Source organism: Pan paniscus, chromosome 14 (assembly GCF_029289425.2).
Source record: "Pan paniscus chromosome 14, NHGRI_mPanPan1-v2.0_pri, whole genome shotgun sequence".
Lineage (NCBI taxonomy): Eukaryota > Metazoa > Chordata > Mammalia > Primates > Hominidae > Pan > Pan paniscus.
Window position 1 is genome coordinate 41,410,948 of NC_073263.2, and position 20,228 is coordinate 41,431,175.

The following is a 20,228-nucleotide window of genomic DNA, read 5'->3' on the forward strand; positions in this document are numbered from 1 at the left end:
CATGCCCTTTTACCTATTTTCTTTTCTACTTGAAGCTTAAATCAATCTTTATAATATACAGTCTATTCTTTCTTGCTTCAAGACAAGTCAGCCTCCTTGCTGTTTAAGGATGAAACAAAATAAGAGTTAAGACACCTTAACTTCTTTATTAGTAAAACTACACAATGTTCTCTATGCTGTAAATCTATTACCTCTTCCTACTCTGATATCAAACATATAATTAAAAACTTAAAAACACTTTGGGTTTTTTCTTTACATTTTCATAAATCTCAGCTTAATTTGGCCACAGGCATTCTCTATAGTACTCTCACAGTTTTGTGTCACTTTGTATTCAACTTTGGCAATGTGCCTGACCTTCCATTATCTGGACTTGATAATTTAAAATCCAAAATTTGTAAAGTTCTAGAAGTTCAAGCCAAGTTGGTTTCTTTAACTTCCTCCCACCTTTTATTATTTATGACTATTGGTAACTGTTTATAATTATGGAGTCTCAATTTAGTTCTATACTTCCAGTTTGTTTTGAATGTTTTGACCTTGGAACCATAATCATTTTCAAGATTTTTTAAAATCTAAGGTAGCAGTTCCTAATCAAATGTGAGGCCTGCCCCTCATAAATTATCTGTATAATAAAGTGCTGATGTTTAGGAATAACTTATCTTTTCATTTTTTGAAGCAAACTGGAGCAGAATTGAGGTTATAGCCATAATAGAGCCATTTGTACACCAGTGTACTTTCTTAAGTAGAAGAGAAAAGCATGGAGTTATTTAAAGCTAGAGCCCTGGGAATTATGTATAATCCTGTTTATGCTCCTGGGAGTGTCTTCCACTTCAGCATGATGCACATGTACTGAGAAACACTGCCTTAAGGCACATCTGACTAGTCTCAGTCCTTCCTTTATTCTTAGCACTCAGCAGTGGTTCTCAACTGGTGACCATACTGCTACCATTCTAGGCCTGCCAGGAGGCATTTGGAAAATGTCTGGGAGTACTTTGGGTTGTTGTAAAGCTTTGGGAAATTAGAAATAATTTGGTACACCACTGATATTTTGTGATGGTAAATGCAATGACCAAGATGGTCTCATCCTGCCCAGTATGTCAATGGCACCATAGTTGAGAAATATTGTGTAGTCATTATTTTTTCTCAAGGCCTCTGTTGCCTGCACACCACTAATGAGTTTGTCACAATTAAGCCCAGAGAAAGAGTTTCTCTCTGTTTCCTTTACCTTCTGAAAGATAAAACTTTTAGGGAGGAAATCAGTAGAGAATAAGTTCTACCTTTAGAGTAAGCCTGTAGGAGTTGTCAGGATATCTAAGGCTCTCATCATCATATTCCAATTTTACATAAGTTTCTTAATACATATAAGCTACTTCTGAATCCCATGGCTGGCCTTGTAGTCTATGGCATACCTTCAAAAAGAACATACATTTTCCCTGCTTTTATTCTCCCCCAATAACAATACTAATAATGGCTATAATTTATTGCATTCCTATCAGGTACCAGGTAAACATACAAACGATTTTTCACATAGGATCTCATAACAATTCTAGAAAGCAGCGGACCTATTGTATAAGGACACAGATTCAAGACAGATTGGCTGGGTTCAAATTCCAACTCTACTATTTACTAGCTATGTAACCTTAATCAAGTTATTTAACCTCTCTGCTCAGTTTCCTCATCTGTATAATAGATATAATTGTACTTACTTATAAAGTTGTTATGAGGATTATATTAAGCACTTAGAACAGTGTCTAATAATAGTAAATGCTGTGTTTGTTAAATACTCATTACTCCAATTTTACAATAAGAAAATCAAAATTGGAAATGTAGTATCATTTGTCTATAGCTGGTAAGTCCATAAACCAAGATTTATACCTAAGTTGTTTAAGTCCAAAACTTGTATTTCAGTCATTATGTTCTACAGCCCCTCCAAAAGCTTTTCAACAGGTGTCCAGCTTCAGGTGCAAGACTCTCCCTACAAGTGTGGACCTCTCAGGGTTACATCAAATTTAGCAGACTTGCTGTTCCAGCCATTAGTTCTACTTCTTTTTGGTGGTATCAATGGTATGTTTTATTCCTTTTATTAAAATTTCAAAGTTATTTTGTAATGAATATTATGTTATCAGAGGATCTACTTCTCAAAGAAAATCCAACTTTCACTTATTCATGTTTTAGTATAGCGTATTTTACCAAAAAGCATGTCTATATTTAATTTGTCAGGAAATTGCACTAAACTACTGAAAGAAAGCATCATGCAGTGCTATGTGGTATCTGTGGTATATTTTACATTAATGCTTGAAACTAGCTGTATTTTTAGAATGGCCTCAAGAAAACATGAGTCATACTTAAAAGCATGCCAGAAATAGAAACAAGATTCAAGACTGTACATTACGAACATCTGCAAAACAAAGTGCCAAACTGCCATGCATAACCTAATATAAACATAGCACAGTACACGAGAGAAATCCCCAACTTCAATGTTTTCAGGCACAAAATGCTACCTTCCAGGAGTCCACATAATAATAAACCGATGTCAAAATAATCCCAAAGAGCTTGATCCTATATTCTAAGATTCCTTTTCCATGTAAAGATAAAAACATGTAGTTCATATTGGCCTAAATCCCTGATTCAATTCCTAACCAACATTTGTTTTCAAAAAATATGTACTATTTTTTGCCCAGCCATATTCAAAGGCTTTAAAGTAATTTTATCATAGTACCTAAATTATAATTTTCTCCCTTCATGAACTCAAATTTTCATACATATAAAAGTTAAAATTAAAATTCTAGAAAATTAAGCATAGGTCAGATTCTATTATAATAAATCCTTCAAAACTGTTGATGTTTTCTTAGTATCCCAAAAAGCAGCATAATATAATGGAGGAAAAAAAAAAGTCTTTGAAGCCAGACAGATCTATTGCGATTTTTCATCCTGTCTTTTATCCATGTCCTTAGACAAGCATTTTGACTCTTTCAGGTCTGTTTCCTTATTTGCTTTTTTAAATTTTTTAAATTATACTTTAAGTTCTGAGATACATGTGCAGAACATGCAGATTTGTAGTTTCCTTATTTTCAAAATAAAGATAATAATACTTATTGAGTATGGTTTGTGAGGATTATAGGTAAAGCACCATGCCCAGTCCCTCAGCCAATGAGAACCAGGTACAGGAGAATTATTCAAGTCTCATCCTCACCTGCAAACTCCTATCTCTGCTGTGTACCCTGGACACCAGGCTGTATAGTGTGGATTTGGTGGATATGAATAGGCTCCTGAGTTTATACTCAAATTACCTGCTGGGCCTAGAGGCAAATCTGAAGAATAAGGGACAAAGGAACCCAGTACTTACTACATCCTCACTGGTAAAGCCTATGTTAGAGTACTTTCACTTGACATTTCATTACCATTTCATCACCCCACAAAATAGCTCAGAAAGAATCTACATCTAGGCCCATAACACGCCCCTGAATTTGATTTTTCTACCACATCACAACACAAGATTTCAAAAGAAGCATGACTAACCTCCTCACTGCAACTACGTGCTCATCTGCTAAACTTTCCCCTATTTACCATGTAACATTCTGTAGTTAGATATAATGGACATGAAGGGTGAAAATATTTAGCACCAAAGTCCTCATTATTTACAACACGAACTAACTGAACTAAAAAATTAATTTATTCACACAGCTATATTTATTAAGGACCTACTATATGCTCAGCACCAAGAATACAAAGATGAATAAAATAAGGTTCTTTGAAGACATCAAAAGAAATAATACATATATAAAACACCAGCTTATGTAGCTTATATAAAGCCAATCATTTATAAAGTGGGCTGATGTTTCTATGATCCAATATAGCTGTTATCAAAACTAAATCTACAGCACTGGCCAGCACAGTGCTCAGCACAGAGAAGATATTCAGCTTTTCTTAAAATTGGAAAAATTCATCAATATGTATGAAATAATTATACATATCCAAATTCAATGACTAAGTGTCATGTTGTTCACTTTTTGTGTAAGGGTACAAAAATAAGAGTATACATGTATATTTGCTTGTGTTTGTATAGAAAAATGCAAGACAGATTCCCCTGAAACTAATACTGTGAGAATTAACATGAATGAGAATAGGGGTGAATATATAATTTCTCAATGTATATCTTTTTATATTGTTTTGATTTCTGAACCACAAAAATATATTAGTTCTGCAAAAAAGATATTTTTTTAAAGTCATGCTTTAGAAAATATTTTACATAAGGAAATGTCCACAATATGTTGCTTTATGAAAATGGTCTGTACATACAAAAGTATGGTCTGCAAATAAAAAAAGGTAAGAAAACATTCTGTATATACAAAATAGTATATACAGTACATACTATTATTTTCTTAAATGATACACATATACATAGTCATTTTTTAAAACATTAGATACGTTTCACAAAGATTCAAGCCATACAAAGTGTGTTCTCTGACCAAAATTAAATTAAATTAGAAATTAGTAATAAAAAGATCTTTGGAAAATCTCCAAATATTTAGAGACTAAACAGCATAATTCTACATAGCACATGGGATCATTGCTAAGTGGTATCAGTAAGATGGCTGACTTGAAGTTCCTAGCACTCCTCCCCCATAAAAAAACCAAGCCAAACAAATGAAAAAACGACATTTCCACCAAAATAAATAAAGGAGAGCCCTGGAGAACTGCAAAGCAGTAGGAGAAATCCTGTAGAGCACAGAAACCCAGGATGGCCACATAGAGAAGGAAAGGAAACTTTGCCTCTGCCAAGGATGATCTCAGCCCCTGTTTGGGGATCAGCTTGGACCCAGGAGGTATTTCTCTCTGCAGGAAAAAGGTAAGCAGAAGGACACTACCAGCTCGCATCACTACTATGGATACCTGCAGTCTTTGCTACCAGAGATTCCTGCAGTCCTCACAGGCTCTGAGCCCAGCTGAGGGAGCTCCCCAGAGTACACATTCTGTGCTACTCCCAGAGAACAAACCGACACTGTGCCTTACCCCAGTCCCCTGCCTGAGCTGCTACTGTGTTGTAACCAGAGCCACTGCTCCAGTGCATCCTGTTCCAGGGATGGGTAGTCATTGCACCCCTCCATCCTGGAGGCTTTGCCATCACTGCAGCACAGCTACCTGGTAGCCCCCAATCCCTGAATTTAGCTACTGCTATGCTCCAAGTTACCCTGAAGCTGCTCCATCCCCTGCATCCCAGACATTGGTGTACCCTGCCCTTCAAGGCCTGAGCTGAAGTGATGCTCTCACTGGGGACCCACAGCATCAAACTACCCCCAGACACCACAACCATGCAACATCCTATCCTCCTGGATGCCCCAACCCTCCAGCACACCAGAGAAGATGTCCTACCCAGTGCCATAGCCGACACTGTACCCTGCCTCTCAGGGACCTAGCACCTCCTCCAACCCATGTAGCTGTATATTTTAGGGCCAAGCTGATACGGCATCTTACTTCCAGGGAATCAAAGCCTTGGATGAGCTGTGCCTCTGCCCTACAGGTCAAATGGCCAAAGGGCCTTTCCTCCCTAGAACAGGACTAGGAACTCAGAATCTGAGCTGCTGAGGAGCCCCACCTCCCGAGGCAGTAGACTGAGGCTGTACTGCTCCCTGTCCCCTGGGCCGTATCTGTGCCTTGCCATTTCTGGGTTCTTGACAGTGCTGCACCTGGCTGCACAGAACCTGGGCTATTGCTGAGTGTCACCATCCCAGCATCAAGAGTAATTAGTGTGTGACATCTCATCTCCCAGGCTCAAGTTGCCACTGTGCCCTGTTGATTCTAGGTCCCAAATTGTAGCTGTGCCCTATTCCCTGGGGCCTGAACCTTTGAGGCTCCCCTTCTTCCCTGGAGCCATGCCAGTTCTGCACACTGCCCTCCACGGTCAGAGCCACAGCTATATTCCTGCCCCCTGGGTGTAAGCTGTTAGAAAGTGCTTCAGAGGCAAGAGCAAACACATTCAAAAGCTAGCAGAAGGGAAGAAATAACTAAGATCAGAGCAGAACTGAAGAAGATAGAGACACAAAAAAAACCTTCAAAAAAATCAATGAATCCAGAAGCTGGTTTTTTGAAAAGATCAATAAAATTGATAGACCGCTAGCAAGACTAATAAAGAAGAAAAGAGAGAAGAATCAAATAGACGAAATGAAAAATGATAAAGGGGATATTACCACCGATCCCACAGAAATACAAACTACCATGAGAGAATACTATAAACACTTCTGCACAAATGAACTAGAAAATCTAGAAGAAATGGATAAATTCCTCGACACATACACCCTCCCAAGATGAAACCAGGAAGAAGCTGAATCCCTGAAAAGACCAATAACAAGCTCCGAAATTGAGGCAATAATTAATAGCCTACCAACCAAAAAAAGTCCAGGACCAGATGGATTCACAGCCAAATTCTACCAGAGGTACAAAGAGGAGTTGATACCATTCCTTCTGAAACTATTCCAAACAACAGAAAAAGAGGGAATCCTCCCTAACTCATTTTTTGAGGCCAGCATCATCCTGATACCAAAGCCTGGCAGAGAACACAAGAAAAAAAGAGAATTTTAGACCAATATCCCTGATGAACATCGATGCAAAAATCCTCAATAAAATACTGGCAAACCGAAAACAGCAGCACATCAAAAAGCTTATCCGCCATGATCAAGTTGGTTTCATCCCTGGGATGCAAGGCTGGTTCACCATATGCAAATCAATAAATGTAATCCAGCATACAAACACAACCAAAGACAAAAACCACATGATTATCTCAATAGATGCAGAAAAGGCCTTCAACAAAATTCAACAGCCCTTCATGCTAAAAACTCTCAATAAATTAGGTACTGATGGGATGTATCTCAAAATAATAAGAGCTTTTTATGACAAACCCACAGCCAACATCATACTGAATGGGCAAAAACTGGAAGCATTCCCTTTGAAAACTGGCACAAGACAGGGATGCCCTCTCTCGCCACTCCTATTCAACACAGTGTTGGAAGTTCTGGCCAGGGCAATCAGACAGGAGAAAGAAATTAAGGGTATTCAATTAGGAAAAGAGGAAGTCAAATTGTCCCTGTTTGCAGATGACATGATTGTATATTTAGAAAGCCCCATTGTCTCAGCCCAAAATTTCCTTAAGCTGATAAGCAACTTCAGCAAAGTCTCAGGATACAAAATCAATGTGCAAACATCACAAGCATTCCGATACACCAATAACAGACAGAGAACCAAATCATGAGTGAACTCCCATTCACAATTGCTTCAAAGAGAATAAAATACCTAGGAATCCACCTTACAAGGGATGTGAAGGACCTCTTCAAGGAGAACTACAAACCACTCCTCAACTAAATAAAAGAGGACACAAACAAATGGAAGAACATTCCATGCTCATGGATAGGAAGAATCAGTATCGTGAAAATGGCCACACTGCCCAAGGTAATTTATAGATTCAATGTCATCCCCATCAAGCTACCAATGACTTTCTTCACAGAATTGGAAAAGACTACTTTAAAGTTCATACGGAACCAAAAAAGAGTCTGCATTGCCAAGTCAATCCTAAGCCAACAGAACAAAGCTGGAGGCATCACACTACCTGACTTCAAACTATACTACAAGGCTACAGGAACCAAAACAGCATGGTACTGGTACCAAAACAGAGATATAGACCAATGGAATAGAACAGAGCCCTCAGAAATAATACCACACATCTACAACCATCTGAACTTTGACAAACCTGAGAAAAACAAGCAATGGGGAAAGGATTCCCTATTTAATAAATGGTACTGGGAAGACTGGCTAGCCACAGGTAGAAAGCTGAAACTGGATCCCATCCTTACACCCTATACAAAAATTAATTCAAGATGGATTAAAGGCTTAAATGTTAGACCTAAAACCATAAAAACCCTAGAAGAAAACCTAGGCAATACCATTCAGGACATAGGCATGGGCAAGGACTTCATGTCTAAAACACCAAAAGCAATGGCAACGGAAGCCAAAATTGACAAATGGGATCTAATTAAACTAAATACCTTCTGCACAGCAAAAGAAACTACCATCAGAGTGAACAGGCAACCTACAGAATGGGAGAAAATTTTTACAATCTACCCATCTGACAAAGGGCTAATATCCAGAATTTACAAAGAACTTAAACAAAATTACAAGAAAAAAACAAACAACCCGATCAACAAGTGGGTGAAGGATATGAACAGACACTTCTCAAAAGAAGACGTTTATGCAGCCAACAGACACATGAAAAAATGCTCATCATCACTGGCCATCAGAGAAATGCAAAGCAAAACCACAATGAGATACCATCTCACACCAGTTAGAATGGCGATCATTAAAAAGTTAGGAAACAACAGGTTCTAGAGAGGATGTGGAGAAATAGGAATACTTTTACACTGTTGGTGGGATTGTAAACTAGTTCAACCATTGTGGAAGACAGTGTGGTGATTCCTCAAGGATCTAGAACTAGAAATATGATTTGACCCAGCCATCCCATTACTGGGTATATACCCAAAGGATTACAAATCATGCTGCTATAAAGACACATGCACATGTATGTTTACTGCGGCATTATTCACAATAGCAAAGACTTGGAACCAACCCAAATGTCCATCAATGATAGACTGGATTAAGAAAATGTGGTACACATACACCATGGAATACTATGCAGCCATAAAAAGGATGAGTTCATGTCCTTTGTAGGGACATGGATGAAGCTGGAAACCATTATTCTGAGCAAACTACCACAAGGACAGAAAAACAAACACCGCATGTTCTCACTCACAGGTGGGAAATTAACAATGAGAACACTTGGACACAGGGTGGGGAACATCACACACCGGGGCTTGCCGTGGGGTGGGGGTAGGGGGGAGGGATAGCATTTGGAGATATACCTAATGTAAATGATGAGTTAATGGGTGCAGCACACCAACATGGCACATGTATACATATGTAACTAACCTGCACGTTGTGCACATGTACCCTAGAACTTAAAGTATAATTTTTAAAAAAAAGTGCTTCAGAGAAACAGACCTCAGCTTTGTGGGAGAACTGTATCCACTTTTGCCTTGGAAAGTGAACCAACACCTCAAGTCATAGTGTTTCAGTAATTTTGTAAGACCCCGGGCCTAGGAATTCCAGACCTGTGCCCCAGATCCCCGTGCAGCTGCATCTGCCTGTGGGCTGTGTCAGACCAGACATCAAGAGAGATACCCTCATCCAAGACTCTCCATTGTGGGAAAGACAAGAACAGGAGGATCCCTGAAGCTCTGGCCACTGAGAACCCTAATAACCTATGCTGCCATCATCACTAACACAAACTCCTGCAGCCTAGACCACCAAGACACCTGTAGTCATTGCTGAAATTGATCATAACTAAAGAAGCTGTAGCTGCACAGACACTACACCACTGCTCCAACGTGCCCATCCAATATCTTCAGGCCCATCTGCAGGTGAAAGTCTTCCCCTAAAAAAGCCACTCTGTAAAGTATGGAAGAGGTGACTGCTCTATCAAATGCACAGAAATCAGCATCAGAACACAAACACACACACACACACACACACACACACACACGAAAAAGCAAATAAACATGACACCACCAAAGGAACATAATAATTCCCCAGTAACTGACCCCAAAGAAATGGATATTTACAAATGGCCTAAAAAGGAACTCAAAAAAACAATCTTAAGGAAATTCAGCAAGATATAAGAGAATGCAGATAGAAAATTCAATGAAATCAGGAAAACAATTTATAACCTCAGAGATTCAACAAGCAGACAGATATCATAAAAAAGAACCAAATAGAAATCTTGGAACTGGAGAATGCAGTCAATGAAATAAAAAATACAAGACAGAGCTTCAAAAATAGATGAGATCAAGCAAAACCAAAAATATCTGAACTTGAAGATAGCTCTTCTGAAATTACCCAGTCAAAAGAAACAGAAACAGAAACAGAAGGAGAGAAGAGAGGAGGGGAAGGGAGGGGAGGGGAGGAGAGGAGATGAAGGAAGGAAAAGCGGGGGGAAGGGAGGAAGGAAGAAAGGAAAAGAAAAAAGAAAGAAAAAGAAAACAGAGTGAAAAAGAGTGAAGACAGCCCATGGGACTTATGGGACACTACTAAGTGAACAAATACATTATGGGATATTCAGATGGAGAGGAGACAAAGACAGGGACAGAAAGCTTATTTAATGAAATAAATGCTGAGGTCCAGAATTCCTAGGCCCGGGGTCTTACAAAATTACTGAAACACTATGACTTGAGGTGTTGGTTCACTTTCCAAGGCAAAAGTGGATACAGTTCTCCCACAAAGCTGAGGTCTGTTTCTCTGAAGCACTTTTTTTTTTTTAATTATACTTTAAGTTCTAGGGTACATGTGCACAACGTGCAAGTCAGTTACATATGTATACATTTGCCATGTTGGTGTGCTGCACCCATTAACTCATCATTTCCCAAGTATTGGAAGATATATGGACATCAGATTCATGAAGCTTAAAAGTCTCCAAACAGATTTAATCCAATAAGGTATTCTCCAACGTACATTATAATTAGTCTGTCAGTCAAAGACAGAGAGTTTTAAAAGCAGCAAAAGAAAAGCATCAAGTCACATATAAAGGAATTCCCATTAGACTATTAGATTTCTCTGTAGAAACCATGCAGGCCAGGAGAGAATGGAAAAATATATTCAAAGTACTGAAAGAAAAAAACTGCCAGTCAAAAATACTACACCCAGAAAAACTGTCCTTCAGAAATTAAGGAGAAATAAAGTATTTCCCAGATAAGCAAAGACTGAGAGAATTCATCACCAGTGGACCTGCCTTACAAGAAATGCTTCAGGGAGTTCTTCAAGTGGAAATAAAAGAATGGTCATTAATATTATGAGTACATATTGAAGTATAAAACTCACTGGTAAATACATAATCAAATCCAGAATACTCCGATACTGTAAACAGTGTGTAAATCATACATATCTCTAGTATGAAGGTTAAAAGTCAATTCAGTCAAAAATAACTAAAGCTAAAATAACTTGTTAAGGAACATACAATATAAAAAGATGTAAATCTGAGGAGTGCGTAAAAGTCTAGAGTTTTTATGTGGCAGAAGTTAAGTTGTTATCAGCTTAAAATAGTCAATTATAAGATGGACTTTTGGGTGGAGCCTTCTGGAAAGGTGGCAGTGGTACAGGGGGCTGAGGTGAAAGTGGATGGCAGCAAGCCAAAACTGAGCAAGAATGAGCTGAAGAGATCCCTGAAAGCCAAGAAGAAAGTGGCAGAGAAGGAGGCCAAGCAGAAAGAACTCAGTGAGAAAGCTAAACCAGGCCACAGCTGCTGTCACCAACCATACCACTGACAGTGGTGTGGGTACTGAGGAGAAGAGCCTGGACCCAAATCAACACTACAAGATCCACAGTCAGGCAGTTTATCAACTGAATGTCAATGGGGAACACCCATACCCACACAAGTTCCATGCAGACATCTCATTCAATGACTTCATCCAAGAATATAGTCACCAGCAGCCTGGGGGTCACCTGAATGATGTCACCTTAAAGGTGGCAGGTAGGATCCATGCTAAAAGAGCTTCTGAGGGAAAGTTCATCTTCTATGACCTTCAAGGAGAGGGGGTCAAGTTGCAAGTCATGGTGAATCCCAGAAATTATAAATCAGAAGAATTTATTCATATTAATAAGAAACTGCATCAAGGTGACATAATTGGAGTTCAGGGGAACCCTGGGAAAACCAAGAAGGGTGAGCTAAGCATCATTCCTTATGAGATCACACTGCTGTCTCCCCGCATGCATATGTTACCTCATCTTCACTGTGGCCTCAAATACCAGGAAACAAGGTATCGTCAGAAATACTTGGACTTGATACTAAATGATTTTGTGAGGCAGAAATTTATCATCTGCTCTAAGATCATCACATGTATAAGAAGTTTCTTGGATGAACTGGGATTCCTAAAGATTGAAACTCCCATGGTGAACATCATCCCAGGGGGAGCTGTGGCCAAGCTTTTCATCACTTATGACAACGAGCTGGACATGAGAATTGCTCCGGAACTCTATCATAAGATGCTAGTGGTTGGTGGCACCAAGCAGATTTATGAAACTGGATGCCAGTTCCAGAATGAAGGGATTGATTTGAGGCACAATCCTGAGTTCACCACCTGTGAGTTCTATATGGCCTATGCAGACTACCATAATCTCTTGGAAATCACAGAGAAGATGGTTTCAGGGATGGTAAAGCATATTACAGGCAGTTACAAGGTCAGCTACCACCCAGATGGCCCATAGGGCCAGGCCTATGATACTGACTTCACCCCACCCTTCCAGAGAATCAGCATGGTAGAAGAACTTGAGAAAGCCCTGGGGGTAAAGCTGCCAGAAACTAACCTCTTTGAAACTGATGAAACTTGCAAACTTCTTAATGATATCTGTGTGGCAAAAGCTGTTGAATGCCCTCTACCTTGGACCACAGCCAAGCTCCTTGACAAGCTTGTAGGGGAGTTCCTGGAAATGATTTGCATCAATCCTACATTAATCTGTGATCATCCACAGATAATGAGCGCTATGGCAAATGGCACCGCTCTGAAGAGAATCTGTCCAAGCACTTTGAGCTGCTTGTCATGAAGAAAGAGATAAGCGATGCCTAAACTAAGCTGAATGATCCTGTGCCACAGCAGCGGGTTTTTGAACAACAGGCCAAAGCCAAGGCCACAGGTCATGATGAGGCCATTTCATAGATGAAAACTTCTGTACCGCCCTGGAATACGTACGGGCATGGGCATTGACCGAGTCACCATTTTTCTCAAAAGATTCCAACAACATCAAGGAAGTACTTCTATTTCCTGCTATAAAACCCAAAGACAAGGAGAATGTAGCAACCACTGATACGCTGGAAAGCACAACAGCTGGCACTTCTGTCTAGAAAATAATAATTGCAAGTTGTATAAGTCAAGCATCTTTGCACATCTGCAAAAGATCAAGGTCTGCAAGGGAATTCTTGTGTGTTGCTTTCCATTTGACTACCACAGTTCCATTCAGCCATCAGAAGAGAGACAAGGAATTAAGAATTTCTTTTTATTCCTTGTTACCAAATAAACCATTTGTTTCCTCTCAAAAAAAAAAACTATAAGATGTTTTATGTAAGCCTCATCGTACCTGCAAAACAAAAAAGTATAGCAGATACAAAAACAATACAGAGAAAGAAATCAAAGCATAGTTCTATAGAAAATCATCAAATCACAGAGGGTAACAACAGAGAAAGAAAGGAACAAAGGATCTACAAAACAGCCAGAAAACAAATAACACAATGGAAACAGTGAGTCCTTACCTATAAATAATTATCTTGAATGTAAATAAATTATCTAAGAGTGGCTGCATGGATTTAAAAAAAGCGGGGAATTCAATTATATGCTGCCTACAAGAGACTCACTTTAGCTTTAAGGACAGACAGGCCAAATGTAAAGGGATGGAAGAAGATAAGATATTCTATGGAAATGGTAACCAAAAGAAAGCATGAATGGCTATACTAATATCTAATAAAATAGACTTCACGTCAAATTCTGTCACAAGAGACAAAGAAGGTCATTATTTAATAATAAAGGAGTAAATTCTTCAAGGGAACATAACAATTATAAATATATATTCACCCAACACTGTAGCACCTAAATACATTAAAGCAAATATTAATGGACATGAAGAGATAAATAAAGAGCAATACAATAATCATAGAGGACTTCAATTCTCAATTTTCAACAAAGGATATATCAACCAGACAGAAAATTGATAAGGAAATACTGAGTTTGAATTGCACCTTAGACCAAATAAGCCTAACAGACATATTTGAAATTTTTCATCCAACATCAGCAGTATACACATTTATCTCTAGCATACATGAAATGGTCTCCAAAATTGTCCATGTTAGGCCAGAAAACAAGCCCTAACAAATTTAGAAAACCAAAATCATATCTAGTATCATTTCAGATCATAATGATATGAAACTAGAAAACAGTAACAGGAAGAATCCTGGAAAATTTACAAATATGTGAAAATGAAACAACATGCTCTTGAACAACCAGTGGGCCAAGAAGAAACCAAAAGGGAAATTTTAAAATATCTTGAGACAAATGACAATGGAAACACAGCATGCCAAAACCTGTGGGATGCAGCAAAAGCAGTTCTACGAGCGAAGTTTATAGCAATAGATGCCTACATTAAAAAGATTCTGAACAGTTTAATGTTATGCCTCAAGAACTCAAAAAAAAGAAATAAACCCAAAGTTAGCAGAAGAAAGGAAATAAACATCATAACAGAAATAAATCAAATAGAAAACAGAAAAGCCATAGGCAGAATCAACAAAACTAAGAGGTTTTTTGAAAAAATAAAACTGATAAACCTTCAGCTTGTTTAAGGAAAAAAAAAAAGAGAAGACTCAAATAAATAAAAAGTGAAAGTAAAGACATTACAACAGATGCCTCAGGAATAAAAAGGAACATAAGGGACACAAATAAATGGAAACTATCCCATGTCCATTAATATTGTGAAGATGTATATACTATCCAAAGCAGTATACAGACTCCATGCAATACCTTTCAAAATCCCAATGGCATTCTTCACAGATAGAAAAAACAATCCTAAAATATGTATAAAAATACAAAAGATCTCAAATAGCCAACATTTCTGAGAAAGAAAAACAAACTTGGAAACATCACACTTCTTGACTTTAATTTTTTTTTTTTTTTTTTTTTTTTTTTTTGAGATACGGTCTCGCTCTGTCACTCAGGCTGGAGTGCAGTGGCACAATCATAGCTCACTGCAGTCTCAACCTCCCAGGCTTAAGCAATCCTCCCACCTCAGTCTCCCAAGTAGCTGGGGCTACAGGTGTGTGCCACCACATCCAGCTAATTAATTTTTTTATAGAGACAGGGCCTCACTATGTTGCCATGGCTGATCTTGAACTCCTGGGCTAGAGCAATCCTCCTGCCTTGGCCTCCCAAGGTACTGGGATTACAGGCATGATCCACAGCACTCAGCCCTGTGTTACAAATTATGTGTGTATCAAAATATCACACTTACCCCAGAAATATGTGCAACTAGTATGTATCAGTTTTTAAAAAGGTATAATACTGGCAAACAAAACAAAACAAAACAAAACAAACAGACACATAGACCAGTATAACAGCATAAAGAGCCTAGAAATAAATTCAAACATATACAGTCAACCAATTTTTGACAAGGGCATCAAGGACCCAATGGGGAAAGGATAGTCTCTTCAATAATGGTGCTGAGAAAACTGGATTTCCACATGCAAAAGAATGAAATCAGACCTTTAACCTATACCATATACAAAAATCAACTCTAAATGTAAGACCTGAAATATAAAATTCCTAGGAAAAAAGCTCCTGGACATTGGCCTTGGCAATGATTTCTTTTTTATTATCTCAACCAAAAGCTCAAACTACAAAAGCAAAAACAAGTAAGTGAGACTACATAAAACTGAAAATCTTTTGCACAGCATAGAAAACAATCAACAAAATGAAAAGGTAACTTATCAATTAGGAAAAAAACATTTGCAATCCATATATCTGGTGAGGGGCTAATATCCAAATTTATAAAGAATTCATACAATTCAATAGTAGAAAAACAACCCAATTTAAAAATGGGCAAAGGATTTGAATTCTCCAAAGAAGGTATAAAAATGGCCAACAGGTATATGAAAAGGTGCTCAACATCATTAAATCAGGAGTCAGGGAAATACAAATCAAAACCACAATGAGATACCACCTCACACGTGTTAGCACGGCTATTATCAAAAAATCAAAAGATAAATGTCGGCAAGGGTATGGAGAAAAGAGTGCGCACTGTTGGTAGACATGTAAATTGGTACAGCCATAATGGAAAACAATGTGGCCATTTCTAAAGAAATTAAAACTAGAAATACTATATGACTCAGCAATTCTTCTGGATATATACCCAAAGGAAATAAAATCACCTCATAAAGATATCTGTACTCCATGTTCGTTGAAGCACTATTCACAATAGCAAAGATACGGAAACAACCAAAATGTCAATGGATAAATGAATAAAGAAACCATGATACAGGTTGAGCAGCTCTAATCCCAAAATCATTAATTCAAAATACTCTAAAATCTGAAATGTTCTGAGTATCGACATGACACCACAGGTGAAAAATTCCACACATTTGACTGCATGTGATAGGTCGCAGTCAAAAAGCAGGCATTCAACACCCAATTTACTCAGCATCCCCAAGGGAAAAACAGAACTACCTTCAGGCTACGTGTATAAGATATACATTAAACACAACTGGACTTCATGTTTAGAGTTGGGTCCCATCCCCGCAATGTCTCATTATGTATAAGCAAATATTCAAAAATTTTTAAAAATCTGACATCCAAAATAACTCTGGTCCCAAGCATTTCAGATAAGGGATGGTCAGCTTGTATATCTATACAATAGAATATTTAGGCCAGGCACGGTGGCTCACGCCTGTAATCCCAGCACTTTGAGAGGCCGAGGCGGGCGGATCACGAGGTCAAGAGATTGAGACCATCCTGGCCAACATGGTGAAACCCCGTCTCTACTAAAAATACAAACATTAGATGGGCATGGTGGCACACGCCTGTAGTCCCAGCTACTCAGAAGGCTGAGGCAGGAGAATCGCTTGAACCCGGGAGGCGAAGGTTGCAGTGAGCCGAGACTGCACCACTGCACTCCAGCCTGGGCGACAGAGTGAGACTCCGTCTCGGGGGGGAAAAAAAAGAATATTTATTATTCAGCCTTTAAAAAGAAGGAAATCTTACCACTTGCCACAACATGAATGAAGTTGGAGGACGTTATGTTAAGAGAAATAAACCAGACCCAGGGTTAAAAAAAAAAAAAAAAAAAAACCCCTACATGAGCTCACTTACATGTGGAATCTGGTTGGGGCGGTGGGGTGCAGGGGGAGTCAAAAATACAGAGATACAGAAAAAAAACATTGGTTACCAGGGGTAGGGGTGGGTAGGAAATGGGGAGATACAAGTCAGAGTATTTAAATAGCAGATATGTAAGATGACCAAGTCTAGAGATCTAATGTACAATATGAGGACTATAAGTAATAAAACTGTACTGTGAAATTGTACTGAAATTCCTCCTAAATGAGTAGTTTTTAGCTGCTTTTGCCAAACCAAAAAAAACATGAGTAACTATGTGAGATGATGGATATGTTAATTTGCTTCACCATAGTAACCATTTTACTATCTATATATATCCCATAACATCATGTTATATGTTACATATAAAAAATTTTAAAAAAAACTAACACATGGGCAAAGAAGAAATTAAAAGGGAAATTACAAAGCTTTTTGAACTGAATGAAAGTGAAAACAATGTATCAAAAATTTTAGCATTCCACTAAAGCTGTACTTGGGGAAAATTTTACAGCACTAATTGCCTATCCTGAGAAAACTGAAGTGTTTCCAATTAATGGCTTCAGCTTCTGCCTTAAAAGACTAGAAAAAGAAGAGAAAATGAGACCCAAAGAAAGAAAATAATATTCATCATAGCTTAAAAATCAATGCAATAGAAAACAAAAACACAAAGAAAAATGAATGAAACCAAAAGCTTGTTCTCTGAGACTAACAATAAAATTGACAAACCTCTGGTCAGACTATTAAGAGAGAGAAGACACAATTCACCAACATCATGAATGAGAGAGAGACAGACAGACAGAAAATACAGATACTTCAGATACTAAAAGGATAATAAGTGGATATTGTTAAAAAAAAAAAAAAACACTTATGCTAATGTATTCCACAACTTAGAAGAAATGAACAAAGTCCTTAAAAGAGTCAGCTCCTTTCTTAGTTGACACAATTAGGGATAACTTGAATGACTATATCTATGAAAGAAACTGAATTTACAGTTAATAACCTCCCGAAAAGAAAACCCTGGGCCAAGATGGCTTCACTGATGAATTCTACCAAACATTTAAGAAAAAATATCAATTTTATACAAATTCATTCAGAAAATTGAAGAGGAGGAAATTATTCCCAATTCACTCTATGAGGTCAGTATTACCCTCATATCGAAATCTGACAAAGACATGACAAGTAAGGAAAGCTGCAGATCAATATCCCTCATAGAGATGTACAAATCCTAAACAAAATGTTCACACACTGAGTCCAATAATATATAAAAAGACTCACACATTGTTACCAAGAGGGTCTTATCCCAGGAATGAGAAGTTGAAAAGTTAGCTTAACATCTGAAAATCAATTAATGTAATTCACCACATTAATAAACAAAAAAGAAAAAGGAAAAAAACACAAGATCATATCAAAAGACACGGAAAAAGCACTTGATGACATCCAACATCTCTTCCAGATTAAAAACTCTAAGCAAACTATGAATAGAAAAAAACGTCCTTAACTTGATAAAGAACATCTAAACCTTTACCTAACCTACTTAAAAATGAAAGACTAAAAATCCTTTCCCCCAACATCCGGAATAAGACGTTCTCTCTCATAACTTCTATTCAACATATTTTAATGTTTCACATAATAAATTACATATTAAAGAGATTTTAGCAAGTGCAATAAGGTAAACACATAAAAGAAATCAGAAACATCCAGATTGGAAAGGAAAAAGTAGAGCTGTCTTTATTTATGGACATGATTGTTTATATAGAAAATGTGATGCAATCTACAAAAACAAGCTCTAGAACTAATAAGCGAGTTTTGCACGGCCTCAAGATTCAAGATTAGTATACAAAAATCAACTGTACTTCTATGTTTAAGTTAAAAAGACAATATCATTTACAATAACATCAAAAAGTATGAAATACTCAAAGCATAAAGCTGACAAAACATATGCAAGACCCGTACACTGAAAACAATACAACATTGCTGACAGAAATTAAAGATCTAAATAGAGAAATATATCTTGTTCATGAGTTGGAAGTTTCAATAATATTAAGATAGCAATTATCTCCAAAATGATCTACAGATTTAATGCAATCCCCATTAAAAATCCCAGCAGGCTTTTTTGTTGTTTTATAAATTGACAAGTTGATTACAAATCACATATAGATGCAAAGAACTTAGAATAACCAAAACAACTTTTTAAAAGAACAAAGATGGAGAACTAACATTATCTGATTTCCAGACTAATTGTAAAGCTACAGTAGTCAAAACAGTGAGGCAATGATGTCAAGACAGAAAAATAGATCAATGGAACAGAACAGAGTCTAAAAACAGACTCACAATACACACAGACATCAGACTTCTGACATAACTACAAAGGCAATTCAGTGAAGAAAGGATAGTCTTGTCAGGAAATGGAGCTGAAATAACTGGATATCCATATGCAAAAAATAAACTTTGACCCATACCCTATGCCACATACAAGAATTAACTCAAAAAAGGATGACAGACACAAATGTAAAATGCACAAGTACAACTACATCTAGAAAAAAATGAGAAAAGAAGTCTTTGTGACCCTCGGTTAACAAAGATTTTTTAGGATTTCTTAGGTGACACCAAAAGCACAATCCATAAAAGTAAAAACTTAATAAGTTGGACTTCATTAAAATTTAAAACTCCTGCTCTTCAGAGAACACTATTAGGAGAATAAAAAGATAAGCCATAGACTAGAATAAAATATTTGCAAATCTTATATCTGATAAAGTCCTTATATCCAGACTATATAAAGAAAAAGCGACTCAAAAAAAAAAAAACACACAAACAGCCCACCCAAAATGTAGGCAAAGATTTGGCCAGATACTTTACCAAAGATATAAAGATGATAAATAAACACACAAATAGATGCCTAACATCTTTAGTCACTAGGAAATGCAATTTAAAATCACTGTGAGATACCGCTACATAACTATTTTAATGGTTAAAATTCAAAAGTCTGACCACACCAAGAGCTGGCAAGAATATGGAGGAACTGGAACTCTGATACACTGCTGGTGGAAATGTAAAATGATACAACCACTGTGGAAAACAGAATGGCATTTCTTAAAAAGTTAAACATCTACCGCATGATGCAGGTATTTACACAAGAAAAAAGAAAACCTATGTCCATACAAAGACTTGTACATCAATGTTGAGAGCAGCTTTATTTCTAAGAGCCTATAACAACCCAAATGTCTACCAAGATGTGGATATAGAAACAAATTGTAATATATCCATACAATGGAATACCACTTAGAAAGAAAA

The 20,228-nt window shown here is 37.5% G+C and overlaps 1 protein-coding gene and 1 pseudogene across 1 annotated transcript in view; one reads left to right on the forward strand and one right to left on the reverse strand.

Moving 5' to 3' along the window:
* The window catches only part of VWA8 (von Willebrand factor A domain containing 8), a 393,066-nt gene that overhangs the window by 345,813 nt on the left and 27,025 nt on the right, over positions 1 to 20,228 (reverse strand). The gene's annotated exons all lie outside the window — the stretch shown is intronic.
* Positions 11,148 to 20,029, forward strand: LOC103784151 (lysine--tRNA ligase-like; annotated as a pseudogene).